The 7548-nt window shown below is 39.4% G+C and overlaps 1 non-coding gene across 1 annotated transcript; it reads left to right on the top strand.

Annotated features, from left to right (window-relative positions):
- Positions 1-6744: 6744 nt before the first annotated feature.
- Positions 6745-6850, top strand: LOC111754397 (U6 spliceosomal RNA). Its single transcript, XR_002789088.1, has one exon. It is a non-coding gene; the product is annotated as a U6 spliceosomal RNA (small nuclear RNA).
- The last annotated feature ends 698 nt before the right edge of the window (positions 6851-7548 follow it).

The following is a 7548-nucleotide window of genomic DNA, read 5'->3' as shown; positions in this document are numbered from 1 at the left end:
GTAAGAAAACTACAAAGTCCTTCAGTTTTACAATGTAGGTTAATCTATATTTCTATAACAATATTATATATGCTATAACATTCAATAAATAGCAATTTTGTGAGCTCTCTAGATGTATTTTTATCCCCAGTACCTGGATTAACAGGATTGGCAGGTACACAGTAGGTACTTAGCATTTATAAGATGAATAAGTATTGTTGCTGGTAGCATATGAATGAATGAATTTGTAGAAAAATTGTACTTCCTTGGCCCCATCTTAAGCATATTATTTTCAGGCATTAACACTTTATTGAACTTGCCTGACCTACAACAGTAAATCATTTAGGAGCTATTATGAGAGGTTTTTAGCCTAAGGAAAAATATTAAGAGGCTCTTAGTATTATCAACAATGTCTGTAATTTTCCTAAATTTAGTCTATGAGTTATATCTTGTATTTTTCATTATATAATAAAGATTATTTTGGTAAAATAGATGATAGAAATGTGTCCTAAGACTAGCAATAATTAGGTGTTAAAAAACAATGTTGATGAATAGATTCTGTTAATCATGATGAATTAGAGCTGAAATTACTATCACCTTAAATTTTTCATTAAATGACCATTAACCCCTAAAAAGGCAGTCATTGTGTGAAATCAGGCAAAACTGGGCCACTACTCACTATGAAGTTCTTTAGAAGTTATTTTAATTCCTTTTTTTTTTTTAGGTGGGTAGATTAGTTTTTGGAGCTCTGCAACTAGATTATTGAATTTAAACATTAGTTAATCGTCTCCTTTATTTTCTTGGGCTGGGAGGGTATTTCTTTGCTCTTATTTGATAATTTCACAAAGTCTAGTACTTTTACAAAATGACACACTTTTTTTTTTTCTTTTTGGTCTTTTTCATTTTTATCGGTACCGGGGATCGAATTCACGACTGCCTGCTTGCAAGGCAGGTGCTTATGCTGCTGAGCTAAACCCCCAGCCCCCAAAATGACACACTTTCATATTTGATAAAACAGAAAAAGGGGAGCAAATGGGGGAATAAATGGCAGCTTCACTGTGTGTGAAGGCTGAGGGGAGAAAGTTAACTTTTTTCCATTAGTCTTTCCATTTAAATGCTGCTTGGAGTGAACTTGCATCAACCTTAAGACAGATGTCTGCTTTTATGATTCAAATAGAAGCACAGGTACTTTTGTGCTTAAGAACCCAGGATTTAATTACCTACACCAAAGTCTTATGTTTCTTTGGAAGCTCTTTAAGTTTATGTATATTAAAATAATTTCCAACTTAATAAGGTCACTTTAACAACCAAAACTCAAAGCATTTATTCAAATCACAAGTGAATTTGCTCTAGGCAACACTTGGTCAATGTGGAGTGGTGGATAGTAGTTGTGTGGCAGCGGTGAAAAGGGGTAATAAGAGGGTCACCGCCCTTAAAGGGCGGGGAAGGGAAAAGGGAAGAAGATCTGAACAGCGACGTCTGGGGCCAAGGAAAATGCCGATCCAGACACCCAAGCCTGGTGCATACGGGAGGATGGCTGTTGGCCCCTGAGAGGCCGTAGAGGAGGCTGTGTACTTGGGGTGCCTCCAGAATTCAGCTAAAGCAAACAGTTGGAAGAGATGAGGGAGTTTGCAAAGCTCTAAGAGGAGTTTCTTGAAGATAAAATAAATAGAGTTCAGGGAGAAGAGAGTAGTAAAATGGGTCTGAATGGAAAGAAGGCCAGAGCAGAATGAGGATGTGACTGCGGGAGAGGAAGGAATTAGGTTTTGGATGATGATCAAGAACAACAAGGGTGTGAAGCACTGGGCTCCCAGAATGAATTAAAACTGTTGTGGGTTCCTGTGAAAAAGCAGAAATCAGTCTGAAGAAACTCTAAAATGAGGGGTGAGGCACGTTGGTGGGGTTCAGCGGCCACAGTCTTGGGGTGCAGCCTGCCAGGGCCAGGGGGAGAATGCAAGGGGGTTTCTTGCCTCTCTTCCATTTCCTTGGGATGACCAGTGCCTACCTGCCACAACACAAATCACCCGCGAAGTCTGTGAGTAAGAGCAGAGCAGCACAAAAGCTCTGCCGTGGGATGGCTGAAGTCAGCCACAGAGCAGCTGGCTGCCTTTGGACTGTCACTCCTTCTCCTCCCAAAGACCCCGAGACAAGGGGCAGCGTTGTGGGAAGGTGATCTCTTTCCACGCTTTTCGGCGAGGAATTCCCTGGTAGACTGGCAGCAAAGGCTGCTGTATTGTCTCTATGCTATCCATCCTCCCTCCTTTTATTTCCTCTCGTTTATCTCACTGGGGCTGACAGAGCCAGCCCTTCAAGCCATTCTCGTTACACAATACTGACCAGACTAACAGCTGCTGCCCTCCAGAAGTGCACAAAACAAAACACACCGGAACACTCTGACGGAAAATCGTTTTGTACGCCAATAAAATGTTTTTGGCATAAAATGTCTCATGAGTCATTTTAAATCTGTAGGATTTGTTGTGATACCCACTTTTTATTCCCCACAGCCATAGATTGTATTCCTCTTCTTATCTTTAATTAGCTCCCTCTTCTTGATGCGAATAACTCAGAGTTTATCAGTTTAGTTGGGGTTTTCAAAGAGTTCCTATTTTGGCTTTGCTATTTTTTTCCCCTTCTTTTGTCTGTTTTTTGATCTCTGCATTTATTTTCTTACTTTCCTGTACACTGAGTTTTATTATTGTTCACGCTTCTTTCACAGAATCTTAGATCGTTGATTTTAGACTTTTAAAGATACTTTTTCTAGCCCTCTCAAATTTGGCTAGCCACTTCCTTACACTCAATAAAAGTTCAAAATATTGTTATCACAGATGTGAGCATTTCTGTCCTTCAGCCCTTCCTCAGCCAGGCCACTGGCTTCCGCTGGAGAAATCTGCATGTCTCAGCGGGAAGCCTCTTTGCTCTCCTCTGCTGGACATGCTATTAACATACCATTTCTATGTATTCTCTGAATACCCTTGGGAAAAATATATGGCTGGGTTCATAGTTGTTCTAAACCTCCTTTGATCCTAATTCTTCAAAGGCACCTAAGTTCATGAACAGTTTTGTTTGTGCACAATTTTGTTTGCCAACATAAGTGGCAATATTTTGCTTTTGTTTGCAAACTTTTGTTCTATTTTGTTTTGCTGTGAACTGCACTGGGTAATGATCACGACCATAGCCATCTCTCCCACACAAATGCAAGCATGGTAATTTTCCCACAGTCATGCAACAAATTAAGTTCATGAAATGAGGCACCATTGTACTATATGTGAAATTAAAAGTTTGTTAAAAGTGTAACTGGTTTATCAGTTATCTGTCATTGTATAACAGACTAAAGTATGACCTAGTTTAAATGTCCACTTTGTTAGGGTTTGTGGCTTGATTTCCTCTAAAGCCCCATGTGATCATAGATGGCATCTTGGGAGGGTGATTGGATTATACGTGTATTATAGCTGATTTACAGTTAGGACATGGAGATAGTCAGAAGAGGCAGGCCACTGGGTGAGAGAACACTTGGCTCTCTGCTTCCCAGCTTCCGTGAAACGAATAACTATTCCTCTGCAGTGCTGTGCTGCCACGCCATCCTGACTGTTGGTTGAAATGTGAGCCAAAATAAACCTCTCCTCCATGAGTTGTGGATGTTGGGTATTTTGTCCTACTGACAAGAAAAGTGACTAAGATAGATTTAAGTACCAGAGAAGCGGGGTTGTTGTTGTGATGCTACCTGACCATGTGGTTCATGGTCAGGTTTAGAGCTGCTGGTCAGCAAAAAAGCCTTAAGATGCCGTAAGATGATTTCAGTGGGAGATTCTGATTGGAGCTCAGAGGACCAGAATGTTGATAGAAGCACAGACAGTAAAGATCAGGCTCAGAAAATTTCAGTTGTTTTAACTGGATTACAAGGACTCTATTGGTATTTAGACTCCAGAACTTGTGGTTATGTTCTGGTAAAAAATATGTCTTTATTTTTCTCACGTTCTGAGACTTTGTAGGTAACTGAGATTTAGGGTGGTGGATTAATTAATCTGGTAGAGGAAATTTCAAGGCAGCCTAATGTTCAGTCTGTTGCATGGGTATGATTGAAGGTTTTAGACAGATCTACATTGAGAATTAAGAGCACATGGCACAGCTGAGTAATTGGAAAGGCTTTGAATTTTATGTAATTTATGTGAAGTTGAGGTCTGGAGTGGAGGAGACCTTGGTTGCTGAAAAGATTAGCATTGAAAAGTTGCTGTAGGATTCAATGCTTTCCCTGATGGGTTTTGGTCTTACTTTGGTCCCACTGGTTGCTGTACACCTGTTTCTTCCTTTTGGAATGGGAATGTTTATGGCGTGGCATTGTGTGTTGACAATCTTTATGTTTTCTTTGATATTAACAGGAGTTCACGGCTCTGAGTTTGCCTTAAGTGTCAGGGGAGATTCTGAGCTTGGATTTTTCAGCAGTGCTGAAACCGTTAGGATTTGGTGACTTTTAGAGATGGAATAAATGCATTTTGCATACAGAGATGTATATGGACTTTTTGGAGGCCAGGGGTGGAATGTTATCATTTATATTTAGATGTTCCTCAAATCCTCATGCGATCATAGGTAGGATCATTTTGGAAAGTGATCGGATTATAGGGGTTTTGCAGCTGGCTTGGCTGTAGGAAGTGGGGCCTGGTCAGAAGGGGTAGGCCATTGTGAGTGTGACCCAGAAGGTTATATCTCCTTTCAGATCTCCTCCTTGGGCTCTCTGCTGCCTGACTGTCCTGAGGTGAACAGTTTTTCTTCCACCATGCTCTTAGGTCATGCAGTCCTGCTTTGGAGCCAACCTACTGAGGCTAGGACATAGAGGAATTTAGGCAGATAAGACACAGATCCTGAATAGTTAACTTCAAGTAAACTAAAAGCCAGTGCCTAAGTAAATTAGCACACCAAAAGAGGCCAAGCAAGCAAAATTTTGCTGAACACTTCTGTTTGCAAACCAAATGGTTCAGGAACAGAACAGAAGTGTTTGTGAACGGAGGCATCACTATATATATATAAAAAAAAAACCTGACAGATTAATAATTAGATTCCAGATATTTCACTGATTTGATCCAGTAAAGAAATAACATCTGGGCTGGGGATGTGGTTCAATGGTAGAGTTCTTGTCTTGCATGTACAAGGCCCTCCGTTCGATTCCCAGCACCACAAAAAAATCCCCCAAAACAAAACAATATCTGTTAAAGCAGTTATGTTTGAAGTCACTACCTGAGTAAGTTCATAAAAACTATTGTTTTCATGAAGACATCTGTCTTCTGTACAAATTGAATGGAGACAGATGGAAATCACTACCTGTGTATTCTTCAAGTCCTTTATGATATAATTAACCTCTGCAGCTCCTAAAGGATACAACAATACTAAAATTAACACAGCAGTTGCTGGTTTTGTCTTAGAGTTACTTACACAGTTTGGTGACTATCTCATGTTTTTTTGGTGATTATTCTCTGATCAACAATGACTTCTCTGTCAACAGTGTGATGATACTGATCTACTTTAGTCTGAAACCAGGAAAAAGAGAAAGTTTGGGCAAACTCTTACTACCTTTTTGAGGGTGATAACTTTACAATACTTATGTTTTCTTCTCATGGTTCCTGATAAAGGCAGAGACTCTAAAAACTTTCCAATAGCCAGATCTTGGACCATGTGATGAATTCAATTCTGGGAAAATTCTGGGTAATTCTTATGGCAAATGGCAAATAAATATGCACTTAAAATAAAGCCACATTGACATCTGATGGGCCTCAGCCTTTTCTCCATGACCCAGACCTGTACTTTTCCATCTGAATTTTCTCACCTTCTAGGGGAGTTTGGTGACTTTAATCCAGGTCTCCTTGAGGTTGTATGTAGATCCACTCTCAATATAAAATGTCACTCACTGGATTATTCTAACTAGGCAACAGCTAGGCAAATTGCACTGTCTGCCTCCTCACACCATGTGCAGTGTTTCTTGGTTTCTCAAAGGCCAGGATAGAAACCAGCCATCTTTGTTTCCTACCTTAGCTTCTTTAGCCACAGGGCTTTCAGCATTTTGACTTATGGGATCATGACCACTCCTATGATTCATGTCAGATCTGTTTGTTTTAAAGATACATTTTATGTCAGGGTTTTCAACTCTTAATATTCATTGTTTTAAGTTGATGTCATTATTTTTAAGTAAATGAGGCAATACCGGATAAGCACATAACTATTAATGAATTTTTAGTCCAAGTTGTAAAAACAATTGCCAACTTGATGTAGGTTAAAGTGGGACCTTCAGAAGTCAATTTGGATTTTAGTGATTAAAAAGTTCACTATAAAATGTAAAAAATCTATTATCCTTATCTCATTCCTCAGGTGTCACTGTCATCTTTAGCTTTGGACTTAAAATGCAGCTTGTAAAATTTATATGTATATTAAGACTAATTGGCTTTTAAACTTTTTTAAAGGGACACCTTTAGAAAAGTATCTAGTTGGAGTTGACAAATGTAGATTTAAATCAAGTGAAGCAATCTAGGACCTCAATATGGAGTTTTAGTAAGTCAGTCATTACATTCACACATATATTCTTGATATGAATCATTCAGAGACAAGAGGCACTGGGCAAAGAACTATTCTCTCACAGAAAAGGATTGTAGATTAGGAGATACCTGCTTATGTGAGTAGGGGGTAAGTGTGATAATTTATGAACATGAGTGTTAAAGTATTTTTAAACATGGTCCTAGACCAGAAATCCAGAATAGCTAGTTTGTAGCTACAGAAACAAACAGTGCTTGCTTTGGCATTGCGTACTAAAATTGGAATGATACAGAGATGATTAGCACAGATCCTATGCAAGAATGACACACAAATTTGTGAAGTGTTTCATATTTGCCTGTGGTGATGCACACCTAAAAGTCCAGCATTCTGGGAGGCTGAGGCAAGAGGGTCACATGTCAATCCACGCCTGGGCCATTTCATGACTCAAAACAAAACAAAACAAAATGTTGAGGGTGTAGTTTAGTGGTGCAGAACTAGATTAACATGTTCAAAAGCCCTGGGATCAATACCCAGTATTACAAAACAGACACTCACACAAATAATCAAATGAACAAAACATATAAGCACAAACAATAAAACAGAAAGCCATGCTGCTTCTTCTCACAACACATTCCTGAAATGAGGCCCTATGACTATAATTAACATCAGTTAGACTAGAGGCTCATCAGAACTCTTGCATTTGCAGACTCCTTCTTGCCCTCATAATGTCCCCACAAACCACGTTTCTCTTGGGAAGCCAGGACCTAACTCCAAGTACCTTTCTTCTCTATTAGTTTAAAAGCATGAGGAATCCAACATGGCTGGGAGGCAGTCTCAGTTTTTACTTTCATGGAATAACTGATGTGTCACTCAGTAGAAGCACTGCTTATGGGAAGTCAGAACTCTAAACCAGCAAAACTGAAGCAGTGGAAAATAAAATTTTGCTGGAAGATCACTAGAGATAACACTGAGAACAGCCATTTCCATTTGCATTCCTATCATAGATCATGTCTGTGGGAGGAACAAGACCATATGTTAGCCAACATTCCACCC

This window comes from Cavia porcellus, unplaced genomic scaffold, assembly GCF_034190915.1.
Source record: "Cavia porcellus strain 051 isolate PalLab524CR breed Dunkin Hartley unplaced genomic scaffold, mCavPor4.1 scaffold_1, whole genome shotgun sequence".
In the NCBI taxonomy this organism is placed as follows: Eukaryota; Metazoa; Chordata; class Mammalia; order Rodentia; family Caviidae; genus Cavia; species Cavia porcellus.
This window is presented reverse-complemented; position numbering and strand designations above follow the sequence as displayed.